This window comes from Prionailurus bengalensis, chromosome C1, assembly GCF_016509475.1.
Source record: "Prionailurus bengalensis isolate Pbe53 chromosome C1, Fcat_Pben_1.1_paternal_pri, whole genome shotgun sequence".
Lineage (NCBI taxonomy): Eukaryota > Metazoa > Chordata > Mammalia > Carnivora > Felidae > Prionailurus > Prionailurus bengalensis.
In genome coordinates, this window is record NC_057345.1 from 216,806,327 (window position 1) to 216,827,958 (window position 21,632).

General features: G+C 50.6%; 1 long non-coding RNA gene across 1 annotated transcript; it reads left to right on the forward strand.

Moving 5' to 3' along the window:
• The first annotated feature begins 13,706 nt into the window (after positions 1-13,706).
• Positions 13,707-17,040, forward strand: LOC122479746. Its single transcript, XR_006296430.1, has 2 exons — positions 13,707-13,904; positions 15,904-17,040. It is a non-coding gene; the product is annotated as an uncharacterized LOC122479746 (long non-coding RNA).
• The last annotated feature ends 4,592 nt before the right edge of the window (positions 17,041-21,632 follow it).

Consider the following 21,632-nt stretch of genomic DNA (forward strand, 5'->3'; position numbering starts at 1 on the left):
GATAAAAGGAGTCGAGAAGTGACCCCCCTCCCCTTCACTCTCCAAATACCCTAGCTGGGGGGGACTTTCCCCAAATGCACTGATCTCTCCGCACCCCCTTCTCCGATGCTCCCCTGAGACAAGAGGACCCCTCCGAAAAGTGCAGAGGGGTGTCCCCGCTTCCTTTTGGGAGCCAGATGCCCGCTGGGTGTGATCGCCCTCCGCCCCTGCATGCTGAGACTCAGTGGACAGTGCCCAAACCAGGGAACGTGTGTCCCAGCCGCCCGTCCGTCCATCTGTCCAGCTGGCCCTGCCCGGAATGCACGCAGGTAGCATTGCTGAATTCTTAATTCAGCGAGAGCCCTTCGGCCCTCACACGGAGCGGCCCCCTCCACAGAGGTGAGCTGTCCAGAAAAGACGTGATACTTTCGTCCCTCTGTATTTTTCTGCGTCCTGCACGCCATCTGCAAGGTGGACGTCCGTACTCTTTTGATAAGAAGAGAAATCATAATAAGGTCTCCAATTTATCCGGTATGAAATGCGGGCTAATAAGGCCGTGCAGGGACACAGACGAGGGAGCGGCTGGCCTGGGTCGGTTGCCGGGGTCTGCCAGAAAGAAGGACATTTGAGCACAAAAATAAAATAAAAGGGTTCACCTGCCGGAGGAAGAGAGGAGAGTTTTCCGAAGGGAACTGGGCTGTGCAAAACACACAGGGACCGGCTGTGGGGGAGGAGTTGACCTCTTGCTGTTTTGAGGCAGAATGTTGCCCAGGGAGGGGTGCCGGGGTGGGGTGGGGGGGTGGCGCTCAGTCGGTAGAGCCTTGGACTTCGGCTCAGGTCATGATCTCATGGTTCGGAGTTCGAGCCCCGCGTCGGGCTGGGTGCTGACAGCTCGGAGCCTGGAGCCCGCTTTGCATTCTGTGTCTCCCTCTCTCTGGCCCTCCCCTGCTTGTGCTCTCTGTCTCTCTCAAAAATAAATAAACATTAAAAAAAAATTAAAAAAACAACAACTAAAGAATGTTGCCCAGAGATTGAGACACACAGAGCTCTGTCTCCATGGCCAGAATCTACGTGTTAGAATGTCTTGTTTCACTGTTGCCCCCCGTACGACCTTCACCCAGGTCCCCCCGGATCAAGCCCACCTCGCCCCCTCCATCAGGCTCCGGGATCAGAGGGGCTGAGCCTCAGAAGGGAAGTCTCCTCTCTGGCCAGAAGGGGGCGCTGTGGCGCAGGGAGTTCACCCAAGACTGCGGGCGCCGGTTCAAGTTCTCGTTTTGTCCTTTCCATAATCTGGGACATCCACGTGGGGAACGAGGGAGAAGGCTTTCATCACACGTCTCCTATAGGATTAAATAAAGCATTTCCACGCAAATGTTTATGAAGCAATGGTCCGCAAAGGAAAAAAGGTCGGCGGATTCGAGGGGTGGTTACTTCTTTAGCGCTTTCTTTGTGGGCGTTAGCCGCCTTGTTGATGACACCGCCCACGTCCTCCAACCTTTCGTGTCCCAGGTACGTGTGTTGGACTGTGATCCTGCCCGTGTCCTGCTCCCGCCCTTTGGGCTTTGGGGGCCTGGTGGACTCTGCTCCTGACTCAGTTTGACCACCAGGCCGGGCTCTGGCGCCATTGGCCGCCAAGGAGGAAGGATGGTGGTTCCCTGTCCCAGGTGCTCATGGGCTCAGTGATCAGCATCTTGAGCCACGGCCTCCCTCAGGACCGAAAGCCAGCAGAACCCTCCTTTCCTTTCTGGGGAAGGGCCCTGCCAGCTGCTTTGCTGTCTGGGCTCCAGATCAGCCTCCTGCTTTTGCGTCCACCACGGGACCCAGCCCATGCAATGGGACTTCTGTGTCACTATTGGTCTTTGCCCCGACTCTGGCTCAGAAGGTCTCTGTACCGTTGTGCGGTCTGTGCACTGCACACCGCTAGGGGGAGCTGTTCATACTGTAGTCTACGAGGAGCAAGGCAAGGCTGAGCAGCCACACACAGCAGCCCTGCTCTCTTGCAGCAATTACACTGTGATCCAGGCACGTTGGCCCTGGCCTGTTCATGAAAGCTCCTGGCCTTTTCTTTTTTCCCTTTAAAATTTTTTAATGTTTATTTATTATTGAGAAACAGAGAGAGACAGAGCATGAACAGGGGAGGGGCAGAGAGAAGGGGAGACAGAATCTGAAGCAGGCTCCAGGCTCTGAGCTGTCGGCACAGAGCCCGACGCGGGCTCAGACTCACGAACTGTGAGATCATGACCTGAGCCAAAGTCATGAGCTGAGCCACCCAGGGGCCCCTCTCCTGGCCTTTCTAGCTGAAGAAAGAGAAGACCTCAGGATGTCTCTGAATCTTGTTTTCCTCAACTGTGAAGTGAAGGGCTAGATTGGTTGATTTCTAAGCTCAATTACCTAGACATGCCAAACTACTATTTCCGGAGTTCTGGAATCTTGCAAGCCTAACTTAGTCCACCGGTAAAAAAGGGTTCTGGCCAGTGTCCTTGATGTTACCAGATGTGTGCCAGGGCTCAGCCTCAGGATTCAAGATCCCAGCACTGTCCTTCTCCAAAGGCAGCCTTTAACCTGCTGTTGTTCCTGGTCCTGTTCTAGCACCTTCCACCCACCGTCACAGGAAGCTCTTTCTCAAGGCCCCAGTAACAGACATTTGTACCCTATAGGCCCATGCCTTCATGCTGCACCTGCTACAGAGTGGGTGTGTGTGTGTGTGTGTGTCCCCATTCTATTCACAGGCAAGAAGGAGCAGGGAGGGCATGGAGATGGTTGGGAAGGTTCTAGACAGCCCAACCGGACTCAGAGAACTCATGGAGAGTACTAGTGAATATTATGGCCTGAAACCTGTGACCATATATAGGGCTGTGTTTGCTCTTGTCAAGATGATTGGGGGCGCCTGGGTGGCTCAGTCGGTTGGGCGTCCGACTTCGGCTTTTAGCCCGAGGAGCCTCTAGAGGGTGTTAAGCAAAGGAGTGACCCTTTTTTTTTAAGCTCTTTTTTAAAATGTTTACTTATTTATTTTGAGAGAAAGCAAGCGCGAGCAGGGGAGCAGCAGAGAGGGAGAGGGAGAGAGAGAATCCCAAGCAGGCTCCACGCCGTGGGCGCGGAGCCCGAGGCCAGGCTCGATCCCATGAACCGTGAGGTCATGACCTGAGCCGAAATCAAGAGCCAGTCGCTTAACCGACGGAGCCACCCAGGCGCCCTGCCAAGGAGCGATCTTTAAAAGGGATCACTCTGGCTGCCTCCGGGACACAGGTCCGAGAGGGGCCGAAGGGGACCCACGAGAAATTTGGGAGGTTGTGCAGTTGTTCAAAGGATGGGTGGCTGTAGCCGAGACACAGAACACGTGCGTGGGGCACTGGGGACACCGGATACATCCAACCAGCCTGTGCAGGGCGCCTCCCGGGGCTCAGATGCCTGGGGAGGGCAGAAGTGTGGAGCCGGGTGCCCCAATGTGCTACAGGATGCCTTGAGACCAGATTCCGCCCCCCTGGCAGAATCAGGAAGAGGCCAACTCAGTGACTTCCCTCTCCGCCCCACCAGCCCCCACCCCCCACCTCACAGGGGTGAGGCTGCGAACAGGCAGGGGGCCCGTCTCCACCACCCACAGAGCCAGGGCCATGTATCCACGATTGTCACAACAGTCAGGGACCACGCTGATTAAACCAGAATCCTCTCCGCGCGGCCTGGACTGGATCGTACCCAGGGAAACAACATCGTAGGACGACGTGGCCGCACGGAGCGCTCAGGGAAGATTCGTCTTTCTCTCCTTTGAGATGACGGCCGACCTGCCGCGGGCCGAACACACCGCATCCGGAGAGGAAGTGATAAAGCTCAGAGGAGCAGTGACAATAACCATGGTGACAGCCCTTGCAACCGGGAGGTCGCAAACACGAGGAGTGTTTACTTTGGAATTGCAACCGAAGAAAGAAAAGTCCCAATGACGACAAGCAGGCTGCGACAGCCGTCTCTTCTGGGCACAACTCTAAAGAAGATACAGATCATGAACCATTTCCCAGGGGCCGTGTGTAAATCCGAGATTTCCTTTTGACATTCCCGTGTAAGACGTCTTCAGTGAGGAAGATGAATAATTCAGGGTTTTTTTTGTTTGTTTGTTTGTTTGTTTTTTGGTTTTTGGTGGGTTTTTTTGTTTGTTTTGGTTTTTGGTTTTTGAGCTCTTTATTTTGAGATCATTGTAGATTCCCCTGCAGTTGTGAGAAATAACACAGAGAGATCCCATAAACCCTTCCCCGTTCAACCCCCGGTAACCTTCTGCACAACTGTGATGTAACAGCAGAAGCCAGAAATTGACATGGGCACCATGATTCAGTTCTGAAGTGCCACCTGGTTGCTTCTGAAAATATAAAAATATAAAACTTCTGTATTCAAAAGACAAAAAACAAAACCAAAACCACCTGGGGGCCCCTGGCTGGCTCAGTCGATTAAGCGGCCGACTTCTGCTCAGATCATGATCTCACGGTCCGTGAGTTGGAGCCCCGCGTCGGGCTCTGTGCTGACAGCTCGGAGCCTGGAGCCTCCTGCTTCCGATTCTGTGTCTTCCTCTCTCTCTGTGCCCCTCCCCCGCTCATGCTCTGTCTCTCTCTGTCCCAAAAATAAATAAAAACATTAAAAAAAAAATTTTTTTTTTAAACCACCTAAAATTAAATTACAAGGTAACAGGGAGAAAATGTTTTTACCTTAATCCTAGTAAGAAGTTTGTGTCCACAGAACTGACGTGTTTATAAGAAACACATTAAGTGGCCCTTGGAAATATTTTGATGGCCTGTCAAATTATAACCAAAATGACTACAGCACAGTGATATCTGAGGAAATTTATGAGGCCGCATTGGATGTATTTACTCACCGAGGGAAGGTTCTTTCGAGGTATTACTGTTTGTCTCCTTTCTGATGGCTTTTATCATTCTCTTTTACAACTAGGAACCCACCGGTTCCTTCTAGTATATTGCGCTGTAAATATCTTGTGTCTTTTTACGGATTCATTCATTCAACAGACATAGAGTCATCGTCTGCGATGGCCAATTATGTTTCCAGGGTTCGGAAAACCCTAGATCAAAAATCCTAACATTCGAATTGGTCTCCCCATCTCGTCTCAACTACACTTGCCTTGTTTTTCATTCCATCCCTTTCCAGAAGGACCATTGTAGAAGCTTCTGAAACTGTCAATCTCTTATATAGTCTTTTCCCCACCTCCCTGTTCATTGTCTGCCCTGCTGATCCTTCTAGGGACCGTCTTATTTTCGTTGTGGCCCTAACCTATCAATACGAGGGATTTTCCTTAAAAAAGACACATCTGATTATGCAACATTCTTTCTGGAAATACCATGTTCCCATCCTTCCTGTCCCACTCTGTACAGAACCAGTTCCAAACCCTTTTGCAGCCCTTCGTGGTCCGGCCCCCATTCTTCTGCCCACATTCTCATTCATCCGCCTTCTCTCCAGCCCACCCGCTGGCTCAGACATCCCATCTTTGCACATGGTCCTTCTTGGCCTAGAGTCCTCCCCTGGCTTTTCTGCCTGAAACAGTCCTGCTCATTAACCTTTTAGTCTAAACATGACCTTCTCTGCTGAATGAAGTAGAGTAAATTCCACTTAGTGGGCGATTTTATTTACTTGGAGATCACCAAATAACTACCTATCGATTGGGTTTATGGGCTGTCACTCAGTTGATTATGAGCAAAGAGATGTTTGTCTGTTTCCCATTGCTGGAATCTTGACTCCCTCGTTACGATGTGACGACAGTGATTCCCTTGGTGCTGCAGGGAATGCACTTAGCATTTTCTGTTTGTTTTATGAATCCTTTGTTTTGTGAATCTCTCCTTAAAGGAGAGAACACCAAATCTGAGAGTGTAACATTGCAAGGTTGCTTCGTTTTTCCTGGTATTTTTATTTACTTTACATTGATTATATGTATGTAGTTTAAACCCTTGTGTTTTCGTCCACAATGATTAACACGTTTTGAGCTTTTGACACAGACTGCTAAATTTGTTTTCGAAAAGGTTGCTTATCAGATCCAAAAATGCACGGCTTATCTACCGCATCTTTGCAAACTCATATTAATTACTAGGTCAGGAGGCCAAAATTCTTTTTTATCTTCCACGTTGCTTTTCTTTGATTCTTAGTAAGATTGACTGTATTGTCATCTGTTTGTAAGGTTCTCGTATTTCATATTTCTGAGTTTTCTAAGCTTTGCCTTTCTCCTTTTACTCAGTGGAATATTCCAGCTCTTCTCATTGGTTTCGAGGAACCATTTATTTATTCGCATTCTAAACTTTTTCTCAATATTGTTTACTGTGAAAAATTTGTTCAGCCTGTAATGGGCTGTCCTTTCCTTTGGTGTGTTTGACATATAGTTTTTAGGTGAATTCAAATCTCTTTTCCTTTTTAATGCCTTCCATTGGGTTTAGAAACTCCTCTCTCCACCCAGAACCCAAGGAGCTATTTTGTGTTCTCTATTTTTTAAAATAACTGAGCTGTGATCAATCTGCAGTTTATTTCGGCGCATGGTAAAGTTACAAGCGGACGTTTCCCCCAAGCATCTGGCCAGTTGTGGTGTCATCCTTGACTGAGACATCTTTCATTTCCCATTGGTGAGTGACGCCTTACTTCACGTATGTTAAATACTGATCGGTTTTTTGAAGGGTCACTGTTCATTGATCTCCTGCTGCTTCTTGGACCGGGTGACGCTCAGGGTGATGTGTCTCAGGTTTACCACGTGGCATAAAATCTGGTAAAGCAAGTTCTCCTTCATTTTTCTTTTTGTAGAAGACTCTCTTAGGTATTTCCACTTATTTACTTTCCCAGTTTCGGTTGGGAAAGCTACTCACTTTGAAACCTAGCATTTTCCACTGCAGGGAGCCCGGGGGGGCTCAGTCAGTTTAGCGTCCAACTTCAGCTCAGGTCACGATCTCGCGGTTTGTGGGTTCGAGCCCCGCGTCGGGCTCTGTGCTGACACCTCAGAGCCTGGAGCCTGCTCCGGATTCTGCGTCTCCCTCTCTCTCTGCCCCTCCCCTGCTCGTGCTCTGTCTCTCTGTCTCTCAAAAAAAAATAATAAAGTAAATAATAAATAAAACCTAGCATTTTCCAGTGCGATACATGACTGCTCCTTCTGAAAGCAAAACTATTTTTCAGTTCAATTTTTAGTTTTATTTATTTGGTCGCTGATATTTATCATTAAGGTTACTCTTAGCCATTGTATTTGTGGGTGCTGTTGTGCATGGGATTTTTTAAATCATATTTTTAACGGGTCAAATGCTTCTTTTTAAAAAAAAATTTTTTTTCAACGTTTATTTATTTTTGGGACAGAGAGAGACAGAGCATGAACGGGGGAGGGGCAGAGAGAGAGGGAGACACAGAATCGGAAACAGGCTCCAGGCTCCGAGCCATCAGCCCAGAGCCCGACACGGGGCTTGAACTCACGCACCGCGAGATCGTGACCTGAGCTCGGACGCTTAACCGACTGCGCCACCCAGGCGCCCCTGGTCAAATGCTTCTAAAAAGAAAAGTTACTTTGGTGTGCCTACAGCGATTTCAGTTATGTTATTAGCTTCTCTTATTACTTTGTCAACTACTGAGTGGCCTCTTGAGTTTCTGGTATACCTACTAGAAGAAACTGGGAGTGGAGAACTGGGGTCTCCCCAGTGCCAGGCATTCAGCATGCCATCCGCATGAAGTTCAAACCCAAGCAAAGCTGGCGCATAGTGAGTGACAGAGGTCAGGGTAGAGGCCAAGCCAGGAGAGAGGGAAGGGGGGTGATGGGGAAGAGGCCTCTGTGGGGACTCTGTGGTCCTGGTGTTGTTTTAGGTGGTGGTGATGATGAGGGAGCATAAGGCAGGCTGGGGGCAAAGTACAAGCTCGCACACCCCCTCCCCCCCAAGTGCGATGTGCGTGACATTCCTCAGGCACCCCAGGCTGCCCAAGGACAAAGGAAAGGACACAAAACAAATGGTTAAACTGGTTAGAGTCTCCATCGGTTTACAAATATCTTAGAAAATCACAAGAAAAAGGCAATCTTTTTTTATCAATAACCTAATCTCCAGAAACCTACAGACTCAGTTTCCTGGAGCCCCAACGTCACCCTCCCCTCCATAGAGATGTGGGGAACAAAGGCAGAAGGAAATGGTAGATAACATTGAGTTTCCTTATAACCTGCAGCCCGTTGACAAATACTTGAGGCCGGCAGAGCAAAACGTTTCTCCTCGGGGAACTCCCTACTGTCTTAATGCTAATGCTTGGCTGGAGGGAAAAACAACCTTAGTGTGACAGTAGCTAGGCCTCTAGTAATCTGTATGAAAATCTCTTTGGAAAATTCCCTCTTGACTTTACCTCCCCCAAGTCCATGGTATATAACCAGTTACCATTCCAACCCCAGAGTAGCTCTTTCTGCCCTCAGGTCCTGTCTCTGGGCTTTAATAAAATCACTTTTTTGCACCAAAGACGTCTTCAAGAATTCTTTCTTGGCCGTCAGCTCTGAACCCCACCGTTACCCCAAAACCCCATCAATTACATGAGCGCGCCCCATGTATGAAAGTTCACTGAGGGGCGTCTGGGGGGCTCAGTTCGTTGAGCACCTCACTTCAGCTCCAGTCATGATCTCACAGTTCATGAGTATGAGCCCTGCGTTGGGATCTGTGCCAACAGTGCAAAGCCTGCTTGGGACTCTCTCTCTCCTCGTTCTCTGCCCCTCCCCCACTCAAGCTTTCTCTTTCTCAAACTACCTAAATAAATTTTTAAAAAAGCCTCAGGACAGAACCCCTGGGTGACTCAGTTGGTTAAGCCACTGACTTTTGGTTTTGCCTCGGGTCATGATCTCATGGCTCATGAGATCGAGTCCCAAGTCATGCTCTGTGCTGACAACTCGGAGCCTGCTTGGGATTCTCTCTCTTTCCCTCTCTCTGCCCCTCCCCAGCTCGCTCTCGCTCTCTCAAAATAAATAAATAAACTTAAAAAAAAAGTCCACTGAACTGTCCACTGTAATTTATGAACTTTGACATACGTATGTCTAGAGTGTGGTGAACAGTGGTCCTCAAAAGGATGCATCTAAATCCTAACCCCCAGTCGCTGTGAATAGGACCTTATTTGGAAAATGGGTCTCTGCTGGTGTAATTAAGTTACTGATCTCGAGATGAGATCGTTCTGGATTAGGGTGGGCTCCAAATCTGCTAACTAGCGTCCTTTTAAAAAGAGGAGCAAAGCATGGGGCGCCTGGGTGACTCATTCCGTTAAGCAGCTGACTCTTGGCTCAGGTCGTGATCTCGCAGCTCGTGAGCTCGAGCCCCACACCGGGCTCTGTGCAGACAGTGTGGAGCCTGCTTGGGATTCTCCCTCTCTCTCTGCCCCTCCCCTGCTCACTCTCTCAAAAGTCAACAAACTTAAAATTATTTTTATAAATAGAGGGAAAAAGCGGACACACAGAAGAGAGGGTGGTGTGAGGACAGAGGCAGAGACAGGAGTGTGGCATCTACAAGCCCCGGAGCACCGAGAACCCTGCCGTGTGCCTGGAGCTAGAAGGAGGCGCGGGAGGGTCCTCCCCTCCAGCTTTTGGAGGGAGTCCGGCCCTGCCGATACCTTGGGGTCAGACTTCCGGTCTCCAGGGCCGTGAAAGGGTAAATATCTGGTTGTAGTAATGTGTTATGCCAGCCCAGGCCACGAAAACAACGCCACGCTTTAATAAAAACGTTATTTACACAAGCAAACAAACAAAAAAGCCAGTAAGGGCCAGCACCGGCCGGGGTGTGGGAGCAGGTGCTCTGATGCATGGTGGTTGGGAACTTTGGGGGGAAGCCTTGAATTAATGACGTCATCATTAAACACGTTCTTTCACCCTGTTCCGTTCACAGGACCATGACCCAGGGCACAGTTGCAGACGTCCACAAAGACTTTCACTCCGACAGTGACTCACTCGGGGCCTTTGGGACCGCTGTCTCGGACGCCCGAGGCCGATCTTCCGTGCTGCAATCCCTCCCCAGTTCTGCTTCTTCCCTCTCTTCAAGGCCACCGCCCCAGAGACTCACCTGTGGTGCTCCCTTCAGCCACCCTCTGCATGGAACAGCCAGGGGCCAGCCCTGCCTCCTGCCCGCCAGAGCTCCCGTTAGGGACCGAAGGCTTGCGCCCTCCCCGAATCCCTATGTGGAAGCCCCCACCTCTGTGTAATGTTATGTGGAGGGGGGAACCTTGGGAGGAAATTAGGGTTGGATGGGATCAGGAGAGTGGGGCTGTCACGGTGGATTTGGCCCTTTAAGAAGAGACGTGAGATCTCACCCCTCCCCGTCCTCCTCGAGCACACGGAGAAGAGGCCATCCATCCATTTGGCAAGCGTTCACCTCCAACAGGCTGTGCTGGCTCCTTGACCCTGAACTTCCAGCCTCCAGAATTGTGAGACACAAATGCCTGTTGTTTAGACCCCTCGGCCTGTGGGACTTTGTTACAGCCGTTCACACTGACTGGGACAGCCCTGAGCCCCTGTCCATCGGTCGGGAGGGGGCAGTTCACTGATAGGCTCCTGTCCTGGGAAGAAGCTTGCGTACGTGTTCCTCTGCTCTCCCGCCTCAGCCCCATAGTGTCACCCCAGACACCCTTCCTGCCCCTCGGGAAGCCTGTTTCTCTCCATTCCCATGACCGGGGACTTCATTCTGACCCACCCGGCCCACCTGGACTGTGCCCACACTCCCGGCCTCTGTCCTCCAGGGGCCTACAAGGGGGACCCTTTAAAACCAGACATCTCGGGGAGCCTGGGTGGCTCCGTTGGTTAAGCGTCCAACTCTGGGTTTTGGCTCAGGTCATGATCTCACAGCTCGTGAGTCCGAGCCCCGCATCCGGCTCTGTGCTGACAGAACAGAGCCTGCTTGGGATTCTCTGCCCCTTCCCTGCTTGCGCGTGCTCTCTCTCAAAATAAATGAACTGAAATGAAAAAGGTGTCTCATCGAGACTTACAGGCGTCATCTTAATGGCCATTTCTTGTTTTGTAATTTACACAATCACATGCTTATCTATTGCGGGTAAGTCTCTGCCTCACCTGACTGCCGTCACACACACTCACACGCACACACACGCGCGCGTGGGCACACGGCATTGATGGCAGAAACCGCTGCCCATCTCCAAGTGATCAACCACCTGCCTCCGTAAAGTCGGGCACCATAAACCACCCCAGCTTCAGAGCCCCTTGTGCCGTCGTCCAGAGGAAGTCATTCTGGTCTGACCCTTGCCCGCTCGCCTGGCCTCGTCTCCCTCTCCTGTCCGTTCAACAGATCCCACACTGTCACCCCAGGTCATTCCCACAAATGCGCCTCCAGGCTGGTGCGCCCCGCCTCCTACCTGGTGCGTCTCTCTCTCTCTCCTGTTACATTCGCCAACTTGCAGCCTCGCACAGGAAGCCGTCCTGGCCTCTGGAGGCAGAGCCAAGTGCTCCCTCCTCTACCCTTCCCTGGCCCTGTTTTCATACCTCTGCACGAGGCCTGCTACTCTACCTTTGCGGGGCCGCGAGCCCTGGGGGCACAGCCTGTGTGTTCCCGGCGCCCCGCACGCTGCCCAGACAAGGAGCCTGGAGGGAGGTGTGTTTTATGAATGGATGAGTTTCGGATTCTCCCCGGTTTCTAATATCTGCCTGCCTCTCTGGAGCCCGCTGGGGTGTCTATCATGCCAGCCCCCACCTCTGCATCTATAGCACTCGGATTTCCACTATCAAAGGTTGGCATTTCTTCAAGAAATTTTTCATTCATTGGACAGACTTGAGTCATGTGTTTAGGGCAGAGGTAGCACAAGGGCTCTCAGGACTGAGCACTTGGGTTTGGCCTCAACTCCCCCTTGACCACTTGCCCGCTCTGGGAAAGTTATTCCCCACCCCCATGCTTGGGATGTCTCCCCCGCACGTTGGCGGGTGACGGCAGCCCAGCTCCTAGAGTGTCCATGAGGATGAAATACAATTACACGTGCAAAGCACGTAGCACAGGTCCGCAGCTCACGTTCCCGACTTGGAGGCACGGTGTCAGCCCCCCGTAAGGGTGCTGAGTTCCTGGCTCACTGCAGAGACAAGACACAAGACGACCGTCTGTGTCCAGAAGAGCTCTGTGAGTTTCCGGCAAAGTCAGGTCGTCTTCAGCCTCTTCAGAGGGGTACGGGGTCCATTCTAGTGGCGACACTAATAATATCTTAGCAGAATGGCTGCCCGCTGAGATGAGACACAGGCCCCAGGGGAGGTGCTCACGGGTCCCTTCGAGAGCACCCGCTATAGGTAGACAGGTAGGTGGAACCTGACTGGTAGACACACACCTCCGGCTGCTGCAAATTTGGGTCCTCCAGAGGGTCAGCCATATTCTCCCAAGGTGCACTCGGCCAATGGCTAAACATGGCGCCAGGGATGAGAGTTAGGCATTGCCCTGCTGGGCACCAAGCCCAGGAACCCCCATCGGCCAAGACTATAGCCCGAGGTCCTTCTCATGTATCCCTTCCTTCCCTCTACCTTTTCCCAGGTGTCAGACCTGCATCTGTCAGAAGGCTCTCCTCACCTCCCTGCCCCTCTCCATCTATCCTTCACAGGGAAAGCTCTCATCTGCTATCCCCTCTTGGCTTCTGCTTCTTAAAAGACCCAAACAGCAGATCTACAGAGACAACAGTAAGGCCGGGGAGGTACAGCAGACCCGAAAGGAATCCCAAAGAGACCCTGATAATCTACTGATCAGTAGGCAAGAGAGGAAAAAACAAGTTGGGATATTTTTGTATGTATGTATTTATTTTTGAAAGAGAGAGAGAGAGAGAGTGTGTGTGTGTGTGTGTGTGTGTGTGCACTTGCGAGTGGGGGAGGGGCAGAGAGAGAGGGAGGCAGAGGATCTGAAGTGGGGCTTGAACTCATGAACAGAACTGTGAGTTCATGACCTGAGCTAAAGTCAGATGCCCAACTGACTGAGTTTCCCAGGATCCCCTAAACAAGTTGGGATTTTTATCTGCACTTTGACTTAATAAGGACTCCTAATCTCCTAGTGTAAACAATGTCCAGTATAATTGCCTAAATTATACATATTTTAAAAATGTTTATCTATTTTTTAGACAGAGAGAGACAGAGTATGAACGGGGAAGGGGCAGAGAGAGAGGAAGACACAGAATCTGAAGCAGGCTTCAGGCTCCGAGCTGTCAGCACAGACCCCCAACACAGGGCTCGAACCCACAGACTGTGAGATCATGACCTGAGCCAAGGTTGGACGCTTAACCGACTGAGCCACCCAGGCGCCCCTATAACTGCCTAAATTATATAAAGTGAGTTTCTAAGCCTAAAGATATTCAGTACTTAGAGGCAATTTCATAAAAAGCATCACAATTTAATAAAATTATTACAATGTTATAACTCGATAACAAAAAATACCTGATTAATAAGTGGGCAGAGGAACTGAATAGACATTTTTCCAAAGAAGACATAAAAGTGGCCAACAGGTGGATGAAAAGACGCTCAACATCGCTCACGATCAGGGAAATCCGAATCAAAGTCACTGTGAGATCTCACCTCATACCTGTTGAAGTAGCTGTAATCAAAAAGATAAGAAATAACAAGTGTTGGTGAGGAAGTGGAGAAAAAGGAACGCTCATGCGCAGTTGGTGGGAATGTTAAGTTGGTTCAGTCACTCGGGCGAACGATAGGGAAGTTCCTCAAAAAATGCAAAATAGGACTGCCCTGTGATCCAGCAACTCCACTGCTGGGTATTTACCCAAAGGAACCAAAAACAGGACATCACAACGATAACTGAACCCCATGTTTACCGCAGCATTATTTACGATAGCTAAGATATGGCAACAACCAAAGTGTCCACGGATGGATCCACGGATAAAAAAAATGTATATAATGGAATCTTTTTTGGCGACGAGAAAGAGGGAAACCTTGCCATTGTGTGACATCGTGGATGGACATTGACGACATTGTTCTCAGGGAGGTAAGTCTCAGACAGAGAAAGGCAGATACTGTAAGGGCTCGCCTATTTGTGGAATCCGAAAACGCTGAACTTGTAGAAACAGAGTAGAATGGTCGTCACCAGGGCCTGGAGGGCAGGGAGGTTGGAAAGAATGTTGGTCAAAAGACACACACTTGCATTTAGATGATGGGTTAAGTTCTGAGGACCTGATGCATGGCCTGGTGACTGCGGTTAAAACTGCTCACATACTTAAAAGATGTTAAGACAGTCGATCTTAAATGTTCCCACCACAAAAAAGAAATGATAATTCTGTGACGTGACGAAGGTGTTAATAGACACTATAGAGGGGATCATATTGCAACGGGTAAGTGTATCAGATCAACATGTACACCTTAAATTTCCACAACATTGTACGTCAAGTACATCTCAATTTTTTCGAATGATCACAGTGTCGAAAAAGACTTGAAACTGACGTAGGAGTTGTTTTGCTCAGAGACCTAGGGAGCATCCACACACCCTTGAAAATGCACCTGAGACTTTAGGGGCCGTGAGAATCCCGAGGTCTAGCCGTGGAGACCTCCGGGGATCTCTGGACCCCAGTTTCCTGATCTGAAATTTGTAGCGATGAAAATATATCCAAGATACTTTGTTAAGTGGAAATAAAATATGCTGCAGACAGTATGTAGAGCTCAAAACCCATTTTTCCTCTCACTGATATGTACCTAATATTATCTGCATTATCTGAGAGGCGTGAGTTTGAGGGTTTCTTTTACTTTGTATTTCAGACACTTCTAAACTCTTTGAGGTATTTGAAAAAGCACATGTATTACTTTTGTCATCATAGTTTCCAAACAAATTTCTAAAAAAGGAATGATAATAAATACATTTCCGACAAACCAATAGTCTGATCCTGTCTCGCATCCCTGGTGGCAGAGAGCAGCCTGACCACCTACCGGACGCCCGTCCATGGTGATTCCCCATCTCTGTCCGCTCGCGGCTCTTGACCGGCTCTGTCATGGCTACTCTTTCACCAACTGCCTCAAGGGCTGACGCGGCCAAGGGCATTTGAATGTCAGGTGTGTCCCCGCTTTACTGAGCTGGATGCCACCGCTGGCACACATGCAGTCCCGTCCTGACACCAGAAGGCTGAATTTCTCAGCAACAAAAGCCCCAGCCTGCTCTTGAAGACTTATTTACTCATTCATTATTTTTTAATTCAGACATTAATTCAGCAAATATTTTTAGAGCACCTCATGTGTAGGGGTTCTGTAGGAACAGAGAAATTAGCCATAAAAATTAAAGAGAAAAATGCATCCGGCTGGAAATGAAGATAGCGCGTTCCCAAGCTAACAGCAGCTCAGCTAAGAATTAGCACATGAAAAAGGGTGTCTCTCGCTAGACGTAAAAGAAATAAATGCCCCTTAAAATAACAATGAGTTGACATCTTCACTTGTCAGTGATTGAAATAAAATGATAAAACTCATTGCTGGTGAAGAGATGGTAATCGAGGTCATTGCTAGCCACTGTGGGAGACCAAGCATCAACACGGGTGTGGCATTTAGTGACATGTGTAGCGACATATTGATTTGTGTTTTTGCTGCTGAGTTTTTCCCTTCTCTTTCAAAGAAAATAGTCAGGCTGTATTGGTGATCCATGGCTGCATAACGAACATCACCAACTTAGTAGAAGAAGACAACACCCATTTAATAGTTCACGGCTCTACAGGTCAGGAGCTCAGGAGGGGCTCAGCTGGGTTCTCTGCCCAGGGTCTTATCAGATGGGAAGTGGGGGTGGCTGCCAGTGCGTGTTCCCTTCCGGTGGCTCTGGGGGCGAGCCCATTTGCAAGCTGATTCGGGTCAGGGACAAAACTCAATTCCTTGGGGTTGTAGGACTGAAGTCATCAGCCAGGGGCCATTCTTGGCTCCTAGAGGCTGCCTGCAACCCTTGTCATGTGCTCTCCCTCATCTCCAAAGCCAGCCTCTGTTCCCCTCACATCACATCCCTCTTGTGCTCTTTCTAGATAATCTCCTGGAAGGACTCATCTGATCGGGTCAGGCCCAGTTGTTGAAAAAACATAAAATAATAGCGAGCAAATGAAATGACAAATAGGACAAAAGACTGAATGTTGGAATGATATTTGCACCGTATTTTTTGGCAGAAGATAACTGATAGACCGACCTGCCTAGAAGTGAGACGAAGGTAGCCTGGTCAAACTCTGGTCCTGAACACAAAACCAAGATGGCACAGAAGAATCTTCGTAACGTGTGGAACGGTGGTTGCTTCTCTATCCCTCGGCCTGTCTCTTGAAAGTTAATCCCATTTGTGTCTGTCAGTTTGTCCCCGCCTGCAAACACACACACGTGCACGCACACGCACACCTTTGCCCAGACAGACCAACAAGGACCAGCAACTTGGCTGGCTGGCAGTATCTGGAAGGTTTCCAGCCCCTTCTGTCAATCCCCAAAGCGCTGTGCAACCTCACCAGAGGCGCGGTGTATTTCTAGCCACAGAGGTTCAAGTTTTCGATCACAAAGACGCAAGGGCTGTGGAGAAAGGGGAAGTCTGAAGCCGATGCCTTACGTGGGGGACCCAGCTGGGAGGACGTTTAGCAACCGTAGATTGGAGCTAAAGAACCACATCTCCTTCTCGCTTCCTCAGAAGGGAAGGAACTGAGCTGACCATGTGACGATGGTGTTAGTGCCATCCGCGCTGGAGCCCCAGCAAGAAAACCAAGGAATTTTTTTCTCTCGATTTGGCGAACTTCTCCCGAGGGCGCACTGCTCTGATTTCCAGCTCTGACTTCAGCCCTTTGCTCAATGATTCTACTTACGGTTCTCTTCCTGCTTGCGGCCCCCACCCTGCACATCCATGCACCCACCCACGGGGGCCGGGTACGTGCACACACACCCGCATGCACCCATTACGTAGACTTACCCCAGTTATATGCATACGCATACATGCAAGACGAGACAGACACACAGCTACACAGACACTCGGATAAACGCACTTAGCCACACACGGGCACACACGTGCTGTCACACTCAGACACACACTGCCACATCTATCCACATCTGCATATACACGTTCTTATAACGGTAAACGCACACACTCTGGAACGCAGACACGCGTGCACAAATACACGCAAGGTTCAGAGGCACACGCGTGCACGTGACTTCTTGGCAGAGATTCCAACCCACGTGTCCCGTCGGCGGTGCATGTGGACTTTATTTCTTGATTGTTGTGGACCTTTTCCTTATTTTCCTGCAAACTTAGGTAATCGTAGTTCTGAAGAAATGAAAAATGCCAAACAGGCAGAGCACCTGAGCAGGGGACAGGGGAGCCCAACGCCAGCCCTCATGAGGGACGGGGGACGGGGAGGGGGCAGGGAGCTGTGCTGACACAGACTTTGGGTTTGGGTCGTGAAGCCCTTGGGTGGTCCTTGGTGGTCCTCACGGTGCCAGAGGCGGAGCAGACCCCACACCCCGGTTGTCCCGGTCTCTGCAGTGTTGAATGCCTTGCGGTCATGGGAGCCACATCCCCCATCACTGTCCCTGTCCTCGGACCCAGCTACCTTTCTGGGGAGGGCCACTTTTCCTGCATCTAGATCGCCCTGCGGTGTGTGGATGTGGTCCACGCTCCCCCGCCGTGGAGATCCGTAGCAGCAGTTTAGGTAGCAACATCGAACTTCCCAACCTCAGGGAGGACAGAAGTCTTCCTCTCTACTTCGGCCGGACGCAGCTACACTTGGACTGGGGGATGCGAACAATCACCGTGGCTCCTGCGTGAAATTCCCCTGTGTACATCAAGAGCGGGGTTGGTGGAGCGCCCGGGTCCCGGGGCGGGTGCCAGCACAGGCTGGCGTCAAGAGGGCTGATGGGTATGTTGCTCTGCAGTCCGTCTCGCCCTGGGCAGAGCCCCTGGAGGATAGGTAGGTTCTGTAATGGCAGTGCTTTCGTGGGGCCTGTGCACTCATACTTCATTTTGCAGAGGCAGTTCCGGGGGCTCTACCTGAGAAGATAAGGCTGCTCTCGGGAGAGGGGCAGGCACCAGGGGCCCTGGCTCTCCTTCCAGGGGCTCACACAGCTTGCGCGTGGCCTGCCTTCCTCCCGCGACCTTCCCTTCATGGCCCCCAAATCCCAGCTCAGGAGGACAGCTGGGCTAGTTTCACCCTCGCTATTTCCCCTCCTCTGTCTGCGCCCCCAGGATGGGCAGGGGCCGACGGCGTGTGCCAGGACCTGGCTGTCTTCCCCGCTCCACGTGGATGCTCGGGGTTGGCAGAGGTGAGCGGCAGACAGATCTCTCCGTCCCACACGACCGTCTACTCCATCCTCCCTGCCTCATCGAGGGCAGGGCTGCTTGGAGCCAGGGAAGAAACCACCTAAAAATCTCCTTAAGAAGAATCGTAAAACTCCCTTCCTTAAGACGCGTGGGCTCCCGTTTCTACAATTTTTAACCTGCTTGACGAGCCAATGCCTCCGATGTCTATCTGAAAGTGTCCTCTAAGGTGGGGACCAGGTGAGGCCGGTGAGGCACCCCAGAAGTGGAATCGGAGGAGGCGCTCACTCCCAGGTCGGGGAAGAGCAGGGTCATGACCTTGAGACAGAGGCCCCTCAAGTCTCTCACCCTGGGCATCTCACCTAGTTCCTTCTCTGGTGCTGTCTACTCCCCATCCCCAATCCATTAGGGGGCATCTGAGGGTGAACAGTTTGATGTCGAAGCTAGACTTTTATCTTCTCCTCCTCAAGGGGAGAGAAGAACCACTCAAAACAGAAGGTACTTAGGTTCTGATAAACTGAATGCAGTTACCAGACAGCCCAGCAATTGCACTCTTGGGCATTTGTCCCAGGGACACAAAGTCCCAGACGCCCTTCAGGGGGTGAGTGGCTAAGGAAAGAGAGACATGTCTGCCCCATGGGCCACCACTCGGTGATAAAAGGAACGGACCACGGATGCGTTCAACACCTACAGCACACCCACTCCCGTTTGTGGGTCTTGTAGATGTCTAGAAGCCAAACTTTGTCAATGAGCAAGTAACGCCTCGTCCAAACACCAGGGACCAGCACCACTAGACCCGTGGGGCACTGGAACAGCAAAACACATTTTCTCTGGAGGACATGCTTAACATTTGATCAATGTCTCTAGTAGTCCTTTGTGAAAAAAAGTCCTCTGTAGGTCTTGACTTGTACGTCACTTGTAAGGTGCTTTGTTTGCCTGATAATATCCGGCACAGGACTAGGAACAGGGGGCAAAGCAGACAGCAGGGAAAAGCAGAAGAGCATGGGACTTCTGAGTAATTGACATCTTCGCACAATTTTATGTGAGTCCGCGAAACAGAGAATTACCAGAAACCCCAAGCAGCTGAGGGTAGGGAACAGAACATCGAGCCAGTGCTGGGCTGAGCCTGACATCTTGGGGAGCAGCCAGCGTGTTCTGTGAGAGCTTATTGGCCCAGCCCTTCCTAGTGGCTAGACCTTCTCAACCAGGGGTCCCGCAGAGCAAGCAGGACTGTGGATGCAGTCACGTGGCCAGCAGCCCCACTGGCCTGTCCTCACCCACTGGCCACATACACAAGTTTGGCTCCCCATCAGGAGACCCTTTGGACAGGTACCGGCCCCCCCAAAGCTGGTGCTACCTCTCTAGACTTTACAGCAGGAATCATGGCATACCGCTGAATTTTATAAGCCATCAGTTTGAACAACATAACTTTTAGACATGTTTCTCAGGGTGTTACTCTGGGTCACAAAAATATAACGTGATCCAGAGAATAACTCCTTTCCTTTTTTTAAAAAAAAATGGGGAAACCACAGCACAAACAAGGCTGCTTCCCCAGGTCACATGGAGAGGTCTGTGTCAGCCTCCAAACAGCCAAGGCAACTCAACCTCACCCAGGCTCATGACTCAGAAGTGGAAGTCTCTGCCACAAAACCCAAACCCAGAGTCCAAACCCTGCGTGTAAGCGGGAGAGCTTCAAGGGTCAAGGCTCACGGTCTCACAAGAGAAGTCAGCTCACAGAAGTCATCACAGGGAAAGAGGATGCTTTGTCAGTGAAACAAACAAAATGATGGAGAGAATGGCTATTGCGAGTATGACAGGGTTGCCAGTGTAACTGTAAATGACCGGAAAAAGGTCACAAGATGTGTTTCCCAGAGAGTCTGCAAACTCCAGCAGGGTCTTCTTTTTAATTTTTTTTAATGTTTATTTATTTTTGAGAGAGAGATAGAACACAAGTAGGCGAGGGGCAGAGAGAAGGGGAGACACAGAATCCGAAGGAGGCTCCGGGCTCCCAGCTGTCAGCACAGAGCCTGATGCGGGGCTTGAACCCATGAACTGCAAGATCATGACCTAAAGTTGGACACTTAGTCGACTGAGCCACCCAGACGACCCTCCAGCTGGGTATAATAGAGCAATTCTATGTATTCCAGCTGCCAGTTTGCAGGAGAAGTGCTGGGAAGTGGTTGGATTCTGGATATATGTTGAAGGCAAAGCAGACATAATTTGCATATGGTGGAGATGCAGGGGTGCGGGGAGAAGGGACAGCAAGGATGAGGCCAAGGCAGTGGCTCTTTGTCTCCAGATGTGTAGGGGTGTGTGACTTCACTGCCCCCTGTCCTGGAGCCCCTTCTGTCACAGGCTTCCCTTTCTTCCTCCAAAACGAGGGGAAAGGGACAATGTTGGCTTTTCTTACAGAAGATGTCAGGAGCCAGTGACCCCTGCAGCCATGGCCACCCGGCTGTGAGTGTCCAGACCGAAGTCACCCATCAGCTACACTCACGCCCGGGAGCAGTTGATTAGCAAACGTTCCCACTGTCCAGTCCTGGTTGCTGCTACCTAGGAGACGTTTAGACGGACAAAGCACGGGACAGATGGCTACCGAAGGACAGGGACAGCTGGCCGTACTTTTCAACCCTTTTGTGGTTGTGACCCACCAGAAGAAATATCTTTCACATCACAAGCCAGAATGCACACTCAACACACACACACACACACACACACACAGCCTTCTGTATTCTCTTCTCTCCCATTAGGTTCATTTTTTTTAAACACAGCTCAAGGGGCCCCTGGGTGGTGCAGTCGGTTAAGTGTCCGACTTCAGCCAGGTCACGATCTCGCGGTCTGGGAGTTCGAGCCCCACGTCAGGCTCTGGGCTGATGGCTCAGAGCCTGGAGCCTGTTTCCGATTCTGTGTCTCCCTCTCTCTCTGCCCCTCCCCCGTTCATGCTCTGTCTCTCTCTGTCCCAAAAATAAATAAACGTTGAAAAAAAAATAGAGAAAAAAAAATAAATACAGCTCAAAACCCACTAAATAGACACACAGTTCTGCAAATCCCTCTTTCACACAACGCCGGACAAGAATATTCTTCTTGCCTGAAACTGAGGACACAGTTTGTGACCCCAGTCACCTGTTGAAGGTGCCCACAGTCCTTGGAGGAAGGTTGCAGAAGCAGAGGCAGGTAGGTGCCTTTAGGAGACGCTCTTGCCCTGCAGGTACTGAGTTTGCAAGAGAAATGCCAAGAAATCTGCCTTTAGTCCTCCTGGGGTCCCAGGACCATGCCCTTGGGCTCAAGTCGTCACCCAGTCCCGTGGTGGCTGCCGGGCTCAGGTGGGGTTACATCGACCCCTCTTCTGGGATCGGAGCTCTGGGCGCCGAGTGAGGCACCGTCTTGTTTGTTGTCTCATCTTGGGGTGGCCAGAGAACCAGAGAACCGTTTTTTAAAGAGATGATCTCTATGGAGACACAGACAGAGGACAAC